This window comes from Erythrolamprus reginae, chromosome 7 (genome assembly GCF_031021105.1).
Source record: "Erythrolamprus reginae isolate rEryReg1 chromosome 7, rEryReg1.hap1, whole genome shotgun sequence".
Classification (NCBI taxonomy): Eukaryota; Metazoa; Chordata; class Lepidosauria; order Squamata; family Dipsadidae; genus Erythrolamprus; species Erythrolamprus reginae.
The window spans coordinates 73,792,343-73,804,724 of NC_091956.1; the positions used below are offsets into that span (position 1 = coordinate 73,792,343).

The 12,382-nt window shown below is 41.0% G+C and overlaps 1 protein-coding gene across 3 annotated transcripts in view; it reads right to left on the reverse strand.

Annotated features, from left to right (window-relative positions):
- The window catches only part of UGT8 (UDP glycosyltransferase 8), a 66,569-nt gene that overhangs the window by 20,183 nt on the left and 34,004 nt on the right, over positions 1 to 12,382 (reverse strand). The gene's annotated exons all lie outside the window — the stretch shown is intronic.

The window sequence follows — 12,382 nt, forward strand, 5'->3', positions numbered from 1 at the left end:
AAACAATGAAAACTTACCAAACAATTACAATATAAATATTTAAATAAGTACTATTAGTCGATAAATTCCCTATCGCGGATTTCACCTATCGCGGCCAGGTCTGGAACGTAACACCAGCGATAGGTGAGGGACTACTGTATACTTATTTCATGTTTTGTGGGTAGTAAGAAGGAATTAAAGAAACAAAAGACAAAAGTCTAAATTTCATTTGTCGTTCGGCTAATAATGGATTATCGGTGTTCCATCATTCTTTTTGGTTAATTAAGAATTTATCTATATGTTTATTATTTGTTTACCGCCTTATGTTGAGGTTATCTTTAGTATTAGTAACTTAAAAATTATTATTTCTATACATAAAGTACGTGTGTGTGTATACTTAAATTCATTGTAGTTTTCCAAATGAAATATTAAATAGAAAATATTAGATAGAAAAGAAACAATAATCTTATTCTTGTCTTTTTTTTTAATAAATTTTTTATTACATATATACACATTTACACAAATAAAATAAATGGTATAAATCATGAGTTGAAACTATGCCAAATTAACACATACTAACAAACAGACAAACAAACAAAAAATAGAATAAGTCTAATAATATAATTAATTACTTATTTAAGTACACTAAACAATAATGACAATAACAATAAACATATAACATAATATGTAATATTTATACTTAAATTCCCTTGAGGGGGTAAGTTATAAATCATCATATAGTTTTAAATTATCTTCTGGTGAAGTATATCATAACATCGGTATCTACTATTTTCTCTTTTAGGTTGTCCATATTTTTAAAATTATTTTTATTTTCTTAACCGCCTTCATTCATTCATATTTAATTTATTTAAATTCATACAAATCTAAATTTCATTTGTCGTTCGGCTAATAATGGATTATCGGTGTTAATTCATTCTTTTTGGTTAATTAAGAATTTATCTATATGTTTATTATTTGTTCACCGCCTTATGTTGAGGTTATCTTTAGTATTAGTAACTTAAAAATTATTATTTCTATACATAAAGTACGTGTGTGTGTATACTTAAATTCATTATAGTTTTCCAAATGAAATATTAGATAGAAAATATTAGATAGAAAAGAAACAATAATCTTATTCTTGTCTATCTTATTATTTAATTTCCTTTTCTTTTGGTTAACCAATCATAAAAATCCTTCCAAATTTTATAGTAATCGGTGTCTTCTTTGTTTCTTAGTTTTAATGTTAACGCATCCGCTTCTGCACATTCTAACATTTTTTTTAATGATGAGTGAGTCATTCGGTATTTCAGGTTGTTTCCAACATTGTGCTAGAGACATCCTAGCAGCAGTTAGGCATGTATTATCAAATAATATTTGTCTTTTCCTAATTTTTGATCGATAATACCTAGTAAATATGCTTCAGGTTTCAATATTACTTTAATTTTAAGGATTTCCTCTAACCATCTTATTCAACAAGACTGAAATGCCGTTTAAATATTTTTAATGCCATTACTTAGTAACAATTGGATATTTTAAGCTAGTCTTTTCCAATCTAGTACCATTTAATCGTGTTACAATTTTCATAATTCAAGTTATTTTATTGGAGATGTATTTCAACATATCTGGAGGGCATCAAGTTTGGGGAAATTATTTTGAACCCTAACAAATTGTCACTGAAACTGATGTCACAATCAAGGGGGGGGGGGAGCTTTATAATATTGCTTTAGATGCGATTTTTATGGGAAAAAACACCTTATTGTTTTCCTAGCAACAAAATTATCAAAAAAAACCTATGCTAGGAAGACTCTAAGCTATATTAGACAGAAAAAAAGAGAGCTGGGGTGGCGCAGCAGGTAGAGTGCTGTACTGCAGGCCACTGAAGTTCACTGTAAATCTGTAGGTCAGCGGTTCAAATCTCATCACCGGCTCAAGGTTGACTCAGCCTTCCATCCTTCCGAGGTGGGTAAAATGAGGACCCGGATTGTGGGGGCAATAGGCTGGCTCTGTTAAAAAGTGCTATTGCTAACTTGTTGTAAGCCGCCCTGAGTCTAAGGAGAAGGGCAGCATAAAAATTGAATGAATGAATGAATGAATGAATAAATAAATAAACAAGTAAGTATTGAAAGATATAGACATATGCCAGAAATATATAGTAACTTCACTATCTATTTTTTCCAAATCACATTTCAAATACAATTTCATCCATAAAACTTGCTCAATAGTTCACAATATATTTATCTTTAACCAAGATCTGCAGAAACTAGTAGGGTATGCTATTTTATTTCCATGTCATAGTAACCTTCTCCAGCTGATATCTTAATATTTAATCATCATTAAAGGTAGATAGGGTGACCAGACGATTTTTTCCCTAGTCACCTTCTCAGTTGATTTTACTTCATTCTGTAAATCATAACAATGTATAAAAGTTTCCAAAATGGTATTCTGTAACCCAGTGTAGGGGATAGCATACAAGACACTTCTCTTTCAGTTATTAAAGTACAGTACTGACATTTCCCCCCAAAATTATGCACACAGAGAAAAACCAGGACGAACTTATGAAACTGTCACATGAACCTGGAAAAAGATGCCACTGTTTTAATTATTCAGAGAAGGGATTCATATGCACTTCTCCTTTTTGCAAAGCACTTCTTTTGGAAGATTTGCATACAGTGGCTCTAATAAATAATTGACCATGAAGAAGAGATGGGACAGAGCTCAAGACAAACAGAAATTGTCCAGCAATCATTCCAAGTTACAACAGCACCTGGCATTTATACCTGATCCTCATTAAAGTTATCACTTTTGGAACACAATGGTCACACAATCAAAATTCAGATTGTTGGCACCCTTGTCTACATTGATGGCAATCCTTACCTGCCCTCTCTCCCCTCTCTCTGTTCTTATGTCACCCTGCACTGTACTGCCCCAGCTGACCTTTGCCATCTTCTTGCTTCTACTTAGCCACACAAGGCTTCCCAGCAGTTTCCTCCCAAGACCAAATTAAGCCCTCCCATGACCCATGGGTAGGTAGCTAGCTAGATGGATAGATGGATGGGTGGGTGGGTGGGTGGGTGGGTGGGTAGGTAGGTAGATAGATAGATAGATAGATAGAGATAGATAGAGATAGATAGATATAGATAGATAGATAGAGATAGATAGAGAGAGAGAGAGAGAGAGAGAGAGAGAGAGATAGATAGATAGATAGATAGATAGATAGATAGATAGATAGATAGATATAGATATAGATAGATGGATAGATAGATAGATAGATAGAGATAGATAGATAGATAGATAGAGATAGATAGATATAGATAGATAGAGATGGATGGATGGATAGATAGATAGATAGATAGATAGATAGATAGATAGATAGATAGATAGATAGATAGATAGATAGATAGGCAGACACACAGACAGACAGATAAATGCCTTGGATAATTTGGCCCATAAGTAATGCAGAAATCCTGGTGAATGACATCCTCTTCCGGGCTAGCCTTGAAGAAGATTGCTGAGCCTCGCACTCACTGGTGCACCTATCAGCACTACACAGAAATGGAAAAGGAGAAGGCCCAGGCCTCTCAGAAGTGCCTGGGGGCAGAAGGAGATCTGAGTTTTTGGTGTACTTAGTTAGCCCAGGCCTTCCAGTCCACAGCAAGTTTTCACATGTCGGTGGGCCTAGCTGGTTGAGACTTTCCAGAAGTGGTGAGACAGAGCAAAAGCCTCATGGGAGAGCCAGAGAGAGGGAGGAAACCCCACCCTGGTGGCCCCAATGAACGGAAGTCCTAGGCATCGCGGGACTGGCAGGTGGGAGAGACATGGCACATATGCTGGTTGGTATAGTGTGCTGAGCTCTCCTCGCAACCTGCAACTGGTGGGCATTATACCTCCCAAATAGTTCCCCCCCCCCACCTTGTAAAGTCATTTAATAGCAGCAACATAAAGAAATTGAATTGTGGTCATTGTGTGAGGCAGTCATATGGGAGTATCCAGGCATGGGGGATTTGAGACATCTTTCCCCCAGGCTCCTTATAATTTATGTTTGGTATGTATGTGTTGTCTGGTTTTTAAACCTTTATAACTGTCTGGTTTGGTGCTGCAACCCAACAGGACCGACACAGACTTCAGAGGAGAATCAGAACTGCAGAAAAAACAATTGCTGCCAACCTGCCTTCCATTGAGGACCTGTACACTGCACGAGTCAAAAAGAGGGCGGGTAAAATATTTACTGACCCCTCACATCCCGGACACAAACTGTTTCAACTCCTACCCTCAAAATGTCGCTGCAGAGCACTGCACACCAAGACAACTAGACACAAGAACAGTTTTTTCCCGAACGCCATCACTCTACTAAACAAATAATTCCCTCAACACTGTCAGCCTTTCTACTAAATCTGCACTTCTATTCTACTACTTTTCCCATCATTCCTATCACCCATTTCCTCCCATGTTGACTGTATGACTGTAACTTGTTCCTTACATTCCTATGATTTTTATTAATATTGCCTCTTCATTGCTTATTTGACCCCTATGACAATCATTAAGTGTTGTACCACATGATTCTTGACAAATGTATATTTTATTTTATGTACGTTGAGAGCATATGCACCAAGACAAATTCCTTGTGTGTCCAATCACACTTGGCCAATAAAAATCTATTTATCTAAAAAAAAATATGATAGGATTTTAGTTATTTTTTTTAATATTAGATTTGTATCACTATAATATTTTTTTTATCATTTTTGTGAGCCACCCCAAGTTCGGAGAGGGGCGGTATACAAATCTAATAAATTATTATTATTATTATTATTATTATTATTATTATTATTATTATTATTATTGACAACTATTTACAACCTAATTCCAGCCTCAATTATAGTCGTACAGCAAGGACTATCTGTACGGTATTTTATTTTGGCTATTTCATAACAATATCTTGAGTGCAACAGTAAACTGCACGTACCTTTTGTTTCTCTTAGATTTCTCAACTGGCTTTGCCACTATCAACCATTTCCACTTGTATCTTGATAATCAGTTTTGGTAAGAAGTATAAGGAGCTGTCACATCTGTGGCTATTTCTATATGGGATGTCACAGAGCTTGGCTCTTTCACTTTAGCTCTTTAACATCTTAATGAGATCCCTGGGAGAGGTCATTCACTGATCTGAAGTATAATCAGTATATTGAGAATGAAAGAAATTTCTAAAATTAAAGTTTTGTTGGTCATCACCTATAAAGCCCTTCATGGCACCGGACCAGGGTATCTATGAGACTGTCTTCTGCCGCATGAATCCCAGCGACTGGTTAGGTCCCATAGAGTTGGTCTCCTCCAGGTCCCGTCAACTAAACAATGTCGTTTGGCGGGACCCAGAGGAAAAGCCTTCTCTGTGGCGGCTCCGACCCTCTGGAATCAGCTCCCTCCAGAGATTAGAACTGCCCCCACCCTCCTTGCCTCTGGCCGATCAGTTTCCGGTCACAATTCAAAGTGTTGGTTATGACCTATAAAGCCCTTCATGGCATCGGACCAGACTATCTCAGGGACCGCCTTCTGCCGCATGAATCCCAGTGACTGGTTAGGTCCCACAGAGTTGGTCTCCTCCGGGTCCCGTCAACTGAACAATGTCGTTTGGCGGGACCTAGAGGAAGAGCCTTCTCTGTGGTGGCTCCGACCCTCTGGAATCAGCTCCCTCCAGAGATTAGAACTGCACCCACCCTCCTTGCCTCTCGTAAACTCCTTAAAACCCACCTCTGTCGTCAAGCGTGGGGGAACTGAAACATCTCCCCCTGCCTATGTAGTTTTCTGTGTATGATATGACTGTATGTATGTTTTTTATATATTGGGGTTTCTTGTTTTTTAGACTTTTTAAATGTATTATTGTTATTTTAGAGTTTAACTATTAGATTTGTCACTATGTATTGTTTTTATCATTGCTGTAAGCCACCCCGAGTCTATGGAGAGGGGCGGCATACAAATCTAATTAATAATAATAATAATAATAATAATAATAATAATAATAATAATAATAATAATAATACAAGTTAAGAAAGCATGAATTGGTAAACCGTAACTTTGTCTATAATTGTAAGCAACCCTTGTAACAGGAAAACCTGTACCTCTGTTGAAACTTGTGGTTAAGCATCTAGAAGGTAAAATAAGGGAGGGGTAGGTAGGAAGGAGTAGGAAAGAGGACACGTATCAGGAAATGTGATAAGTTTTGTAACCCACCCACCAGGTTAGTAGGTGGCAATGGGAGGTCTCTGGATAAGATATATAAACCTGCATTTTGCTTCTGTATGGGGTCCATCCCGAAAGGGGTGACACCGCGCCTGGCCAACCGCTTGGGGCACTATAGAGATTGCTGCGCGCAAATAAACCTTGTTTCCTTACTCCGAAGCCTTCTTTGGTTGATTATTTCTTTCAGAGATTTTCAGCGAACAAACTGGTGTCAGAAGTGGGATCTGGATTCGATTGTCCACTCCCGACAGTAACCGACGGTGCACCTTGCCAATTTCGGCGATCTGACTCTTTGACGGGGGAGGACAACGGACCAGTATTCCCAGAAACAATTGGCTGAAGGTACGTAGGAGAAGGAAACAGGAAGGGAGATAAAAAACTCCTTAAAACCGGGAGGAGAAAGGAGAACAGGAAGAAATGAGAGAAAACTCCCTCGAGAAACCGATAATTTTTGTGCACAAACCTTGGTAAATAACTTATAAACGTATTCCCAGAATTGTCCGGGACATCTGGGTAATGGACCTTAAGAGAAAACCAAGGCGGTTTTGGGGTAAAGTTGGGTAGGCAAAATTTTGTGTGGAGACTGAATGTGTGGTGAGATGTCCTTTTGAGGGATCTCTTAGATCCGCAGGATGAAAACGAGTGTGGACCCTTATCTTGCGTTTCCAAAATCCCGCAAGGGACATGGCCAGGAGAAGGGGAAGCGATTTTAATAAACAGTGTGAAGTGTGAAATCTCAGTAGTACACACGGATTTAGGGGTAGTGATTTCTGACAGTCTCAAAATGGGTGAACAGTGCAGTCAGGCGGTAGGAAAAGCAAGTAGGATGCTTGGCTGCATAGCTAGAGGTATAACAAGCAGGAAGAGGGAGATTATGATCCCGCTGTATAGAGCGCTGGTGAGACCACATTTGGAATACTGTGTTCAGTTCTGGAGACCTCACCTACAAAAAGATATTGACAAAATTGAACGGGTCCAAAGACGGGCTACAAGAATGGTGGAAGGTCTTAAGCATAAAACATATCAGGAAAGACTTCATGAACTCAATCTGTATAGTCTGGAGGACAGAAGGGAAAGGGGGGACATGATCGAAACATTTAAATATATTAAAGCAGGGGTCAGGAACCTTTTTGGCTAAGAGAGCCGTAAACGCCACATATTTTGAAATATAATTCCGCGAGAGCCGTACAATATGTTTAAAGGGCCATTGACAGATCAATCGCTCCAATGTTCACTTAGTACAGCAAGGAATGCTCCTCCCTGCTGTATAAAGCCACAACTGGACTGAAACAATGGTAATTAGCAGTAAAAAAATTAAATAAATAACTTACATTGTGAGCTTGCGATGCATGACATCAGTCCAGCAGTCTGGCTTCTTCTTTTTCCTGCGCATGACTGGAAGCTGGCATTCTTCCCACCTGATGTTGAGAGAATGCCAGCTTTGAGGCATTCGCAGAAGAAAGAAGATGGAACGTTGGACATGTCACACAACGCATTGTAAGTTATGTCAATTATCTATTTTATTATTTTACAAATCTCTATGCACACTGCACATACCTTATTTAAAGTAAAAAACAAAATGGGAACAAATACAATATTTAATATTTATTCTTCCTCTTTCTCTCTCTCCCTTTCTCTCTGTCCTTGTCTTTCTAATTCTCTCTCTCTCTTTCTCTGTCCTCTCTTTCTCTTTCTTTCTCTCTTTCTTTATCTCTCTTCTCTCTTTCACTCACTCTTTGTATCTCTCCCTTTCTCTCTCCCTCTCTCTGTCTCCTGCTTTCTCTCTCTCTCTCCCTTTCTATCTCTCTTCTTCCTTTCTCTCTCCCTCTTTCCCTTTCTCTCCCCCCTCTCTCTTTCTTTCTCTCTCTTCTCTTTCTTTCTCTCTGTCCCTCTCTTTCTTTCTCTCTGTCCCTCTTTCTCTCAGTCCCTCTCTTTCTTTCTCTGTCCCTCTTTCTTTCTCTCTGTCCCTCTCTTGCTCCTGAGTGGGCCGGGCCGGAAGACCCCGCGTGGAGCCCTCGCGACGCCTCACCTGGATTTTTATACCGGAGGAAGGGAGGGAGGCATTCCTTCATGCACCCCCCCCTCGCCTTCCCCTCCCTGGCCCGGAGCTCCTCCCCTTTTTAATTGCTCCAGCTATCAAAAGGGCGATTACCATCGGCTCCCCTGTCACCCGGGCGGCATTTCCTCCACGCCCCTAAACGAAGCGGGGGGTGGGGGGGCTGTCAAAAGCACAGACTCCCGGCTGCTTCCGAAGCGAAACTTTTTTTTCTCTTTTGTCTTGCTGGAAATTCCGGCGGCGATTCTCACCTGCTGCAAGTCCCCGGGACGCCTCGGCTGCAGGTTGCAAAGCTCCCCCCCCTACACTCTGGGAGCGGTGACTCACCAGGAGAAGACCCACGCGGCTCCTCTGGGGGCCTTGCGGAAGGCGGCGGCGGAAGCTCCCATGGCTGGCGCTGGGTGTGAGGGAGGATGCTTTCTGCGCGGGCGGAGGCCCACCCTCGCCGGAAGAGCTGCCCATCTAGCAGTCCCGCTGCCCCATTGGCCGGCAGGGGATGATGGGCAAGGGACGCCTCGGGGAAGGAGGGCAGGGTGGGAAGGGAAGGAGGGGGCTGGCGGGGGTTTAGGGAAGGGGAGCCGAGGCCAGCCTTGCAGCTCCTCGGCGGGAGGAGTCGAAAGCCACCAGGAGAAGACTGGGCTCAGCAGCAGAAGCGCCGCCCCCGCCATTATTCAGGCTCTCTTCGGGGTTGGGGAGTTTTTGGCGGGCGCCGGGGCCCGGGCCATAGACAGGTAGGAGCCCTGTCTGCGAGCCAGATACGGCCATCAAAAGAGCCATATCTGGCTCGCGAGCCATAGGTTCCCGACCCCTGTATTAAAGGGTTAAATAAGGTCCAGGAGGGAAGTGTTTTTAATAGAAAAGTGAACACAAGAACAAGGGGACACAATCTGAAGTTAGTTGGGGGAAAGATCAAAAGCAACATGAGAAAATATTATTTTACTGAAAGAGTAGTAGATCCTTGGAACAAACTTCCAGCAGACGTGGTAGATAAATCCACAGTAATTGAATTTAAACATGCCTGGGATAAACATATATCCATCCTAAGATAAAATACAGAAAATAGTATAAGGGCAGACTAGATGGACCATGAGGTCTTTTTCTGCCGTCAGACTTCTATGTTTCTATGTTTCTATTGAATTAGTAAGGATAAGCATACCGGGAAGATAGAGACGCGATATCGTAGAGAGGAACAAAGAGAAAGAGAAATGGGAAGTAGTGGATCCAAAGGAGGAGGTAAGGCTAGCGCCCCCAAATATAAGATCTTAAAAGACAGTACATGAGGGACCATTCTAAGTAGATGAAATAGCTATCCATATAACCAAGTTATAAAAGAAAGAAATCTGAACAAAGTCGACTTTTTAAATATAAACTATTTGTGGAATCAAGATGCAACCCAACAGACCAAGACAATTTATTTAGATGTACAAAACCCAAGATAGAGAAGAAGAGAAGTCTACTGGACATTTAAAACTCTCCAGTAGACTGGACTATGCCCTTTCATGTGCACCCAATGAATAGTATCCTAAGAGACAAAAAGGGAGAGAGAAAATAATAGTTGCCAGACATGAAAATAGTGACAGTGAATCCGAGGAAGAAATCAATCAAAGGCCATCCAAATATACTTCCTTAATAACACCAGGAGGCAGACCCCCAACAGCTCCTCCCTTGCCCAAAGATATAAAAGAAGAACTCTCTAAAGGAGAAAAGCGACAAAATGAACGTATAAATTATCTGCCTATGCCTAAATTAACACCTGAACCTAAATACCTTCAACCACCAAACACTGAATTAAGAAGAAAGTCAGAAAGATTGAGAGACAAAGAAGAAAGAAAGGGAGTTTTAGCAGCCCAAAGGAAATTATCCGATTTGGCTTTAGATGAAAATAACAATGAAACAGAAATAAAAAGTGATGAAGCAAGTGCCTTTCTTTAAGGGAAGTTCCAAATAGACTAGGCAATGCAGGGCAAATTCGATTAGCCCTGGTCCAAGACCCATTGAGCATGAAAGGGTTAAGAATGTTCAAGAAAGAAACGCCTTCCTTCATGGAAGATCCTACAGCTTGTGCTGTGGAATTAGATTTATTTATTTATTATTTATTAATTGGATTTGTATGCTGCCCCTCTCCGTGGACTCGGGGCAGCTCACAACAAACATAGAATACATAGTAAAACAATTTGATCCAATTAATTACGATTAAAAGACTTAAAAAGATCCTAAACACTTAAAAACAATTTATCATTCACTCAATAGGTCACTCTAAACACACTCGTTGGTCAGGGGAGGGAGATCTAGTGGTCTTAGGCCTGGCAGCAAAGATGCGTTTTCAAACTTTTTCGGAAAGCAAGGAGGGTGGGGGCAGATCTCTGGGGGGAATTGGTTCCAGAAGGGCGGGCCCCCAACAGAGAAAGCGCTTCTCCTAGGCCCCGCCAGCCGCGGGACCTCCCCGGACGCTGGGATTCGTGCGGCAGAAGGCGGTCTCGGAGATAATCTGGTCCTATGCCATGCAGGGCTTTATAGGTCATAACCAACACTTTGAATTGTGTCCAGAAACCGATCGGTCCACAGAGTGATGTTGAGATATGGGCATGCCTCAAGAGGCCCAACACTGCTCACGCGGCTGCATTTTGGACAATTTGAAGTTTCCGAACACTCTTCAAAGGTAGCCCAAGATTTGCTGCTAGGAGACAAAATCTACACCTGGTCTGAATTAGGAGTACAGTAGTCCCTCGCTATGCCGCGCTTCACCTACTGCGGCTTCACTTCATCGCGGGTTTTCAAGAAATATTAATGAGAAAAATCATTCACGGATCTTCGCTGGTTCGCGGGTTTCTGAGGAAGTCGATCGGCAGATTTAAACAGCCCGCCGAACTCGATCGGCAGGTTTTTTTAAAAAAATATATCTAAAATTGAAAATACTGTATTTAAATACTGTATCTAAAATAAATACTGTGTGGGAAGGGTTTATAAACACTTAAAACAATGAAAATTTACCAAACAATTACAATATAAATACTTAAATAAGTACTATCAGTCGATAAATTCCCCATCATGGATTTCACCTAACGTGGCCGGGTCTGGAACGTAACACCAGTGAAAGGTGAGGGACTACTGTAATTTTTAAGACCCTATTCACTTATGAAGAAAAAAATATCATTTATAAAGTAGCCCAAGAAAAATGGTATAAGGATAACCACCAGCAACAACTGAGAAGGGGGGGTGAAATGGTTCCCAAGCCTGACCCTGGCTGGGGAAACAATATAGCTTCCAATAGGAGAAGAAAGGTTTGGTTTGTGATAAATTCTAGCCCCGATACATACATTAAATTGCAGAAGATGAATTAGGAAGCCTTGAGTCTAGATGCCCTTTCAAGCACAAGAGGTTTAGGTGAATAGGGAAGCTGAGGCCCGGAAGACGTTTGAACAGCCCGGCTGCAGGAAACAAAGAAACAGAATGAGGCTATGATGAAATTAGCGGAGGAAATGGATTAAGGAGGTAACCCTGCAGAAGTAGGAAAAGAACAATCCTAAGGAGGAGCCACCTAGTGAGGTGGTCCCTGAAATCTGTCCCACGTGGGAAAATAATGTGCCGGGGATGTACAAAAGATGAAAAGAATGAGAGATGTTCTTATGGCAGGAACGAAACAAGCAGTACAAAAGATGAAAAGAATGAGAGATGTTCTTATGGCAGGAACGAAACAAGCAGTACAAAAGATGAAAAGAATGAGAGATGTTCTTATGGCAGGAACGAAACAAGCAGTCCCTATGGAAGAGTTAGTCATCTGATGCAGAAAAGTTAGTCATCTGATGCAGGGACCTACTGAAAGTCTAATTGACCTCCTGACTAGAAGAAAGGAAGCTTATTGAAAATATGGAGGACTCAATCCAGAAGCCCTTCTCCATGTTAATACAGCGGTACCTCTACTTAAGAACGCCTCTAGTTGAGAACTTTTCTAGATAAGAACCGGGTGTTCAAGATTTTTTTGCCTCTACTTAAGAACCATTTTCTACTTAAGAACCCGAGCCCGGAAAAATTTCCCAGGATATTTGAAGGTCCGGCCAGTTTCCTACCATTCCCCCTTTAATCCCGGCCATCTTGGGCTACCAGAGGAGCCTTTCA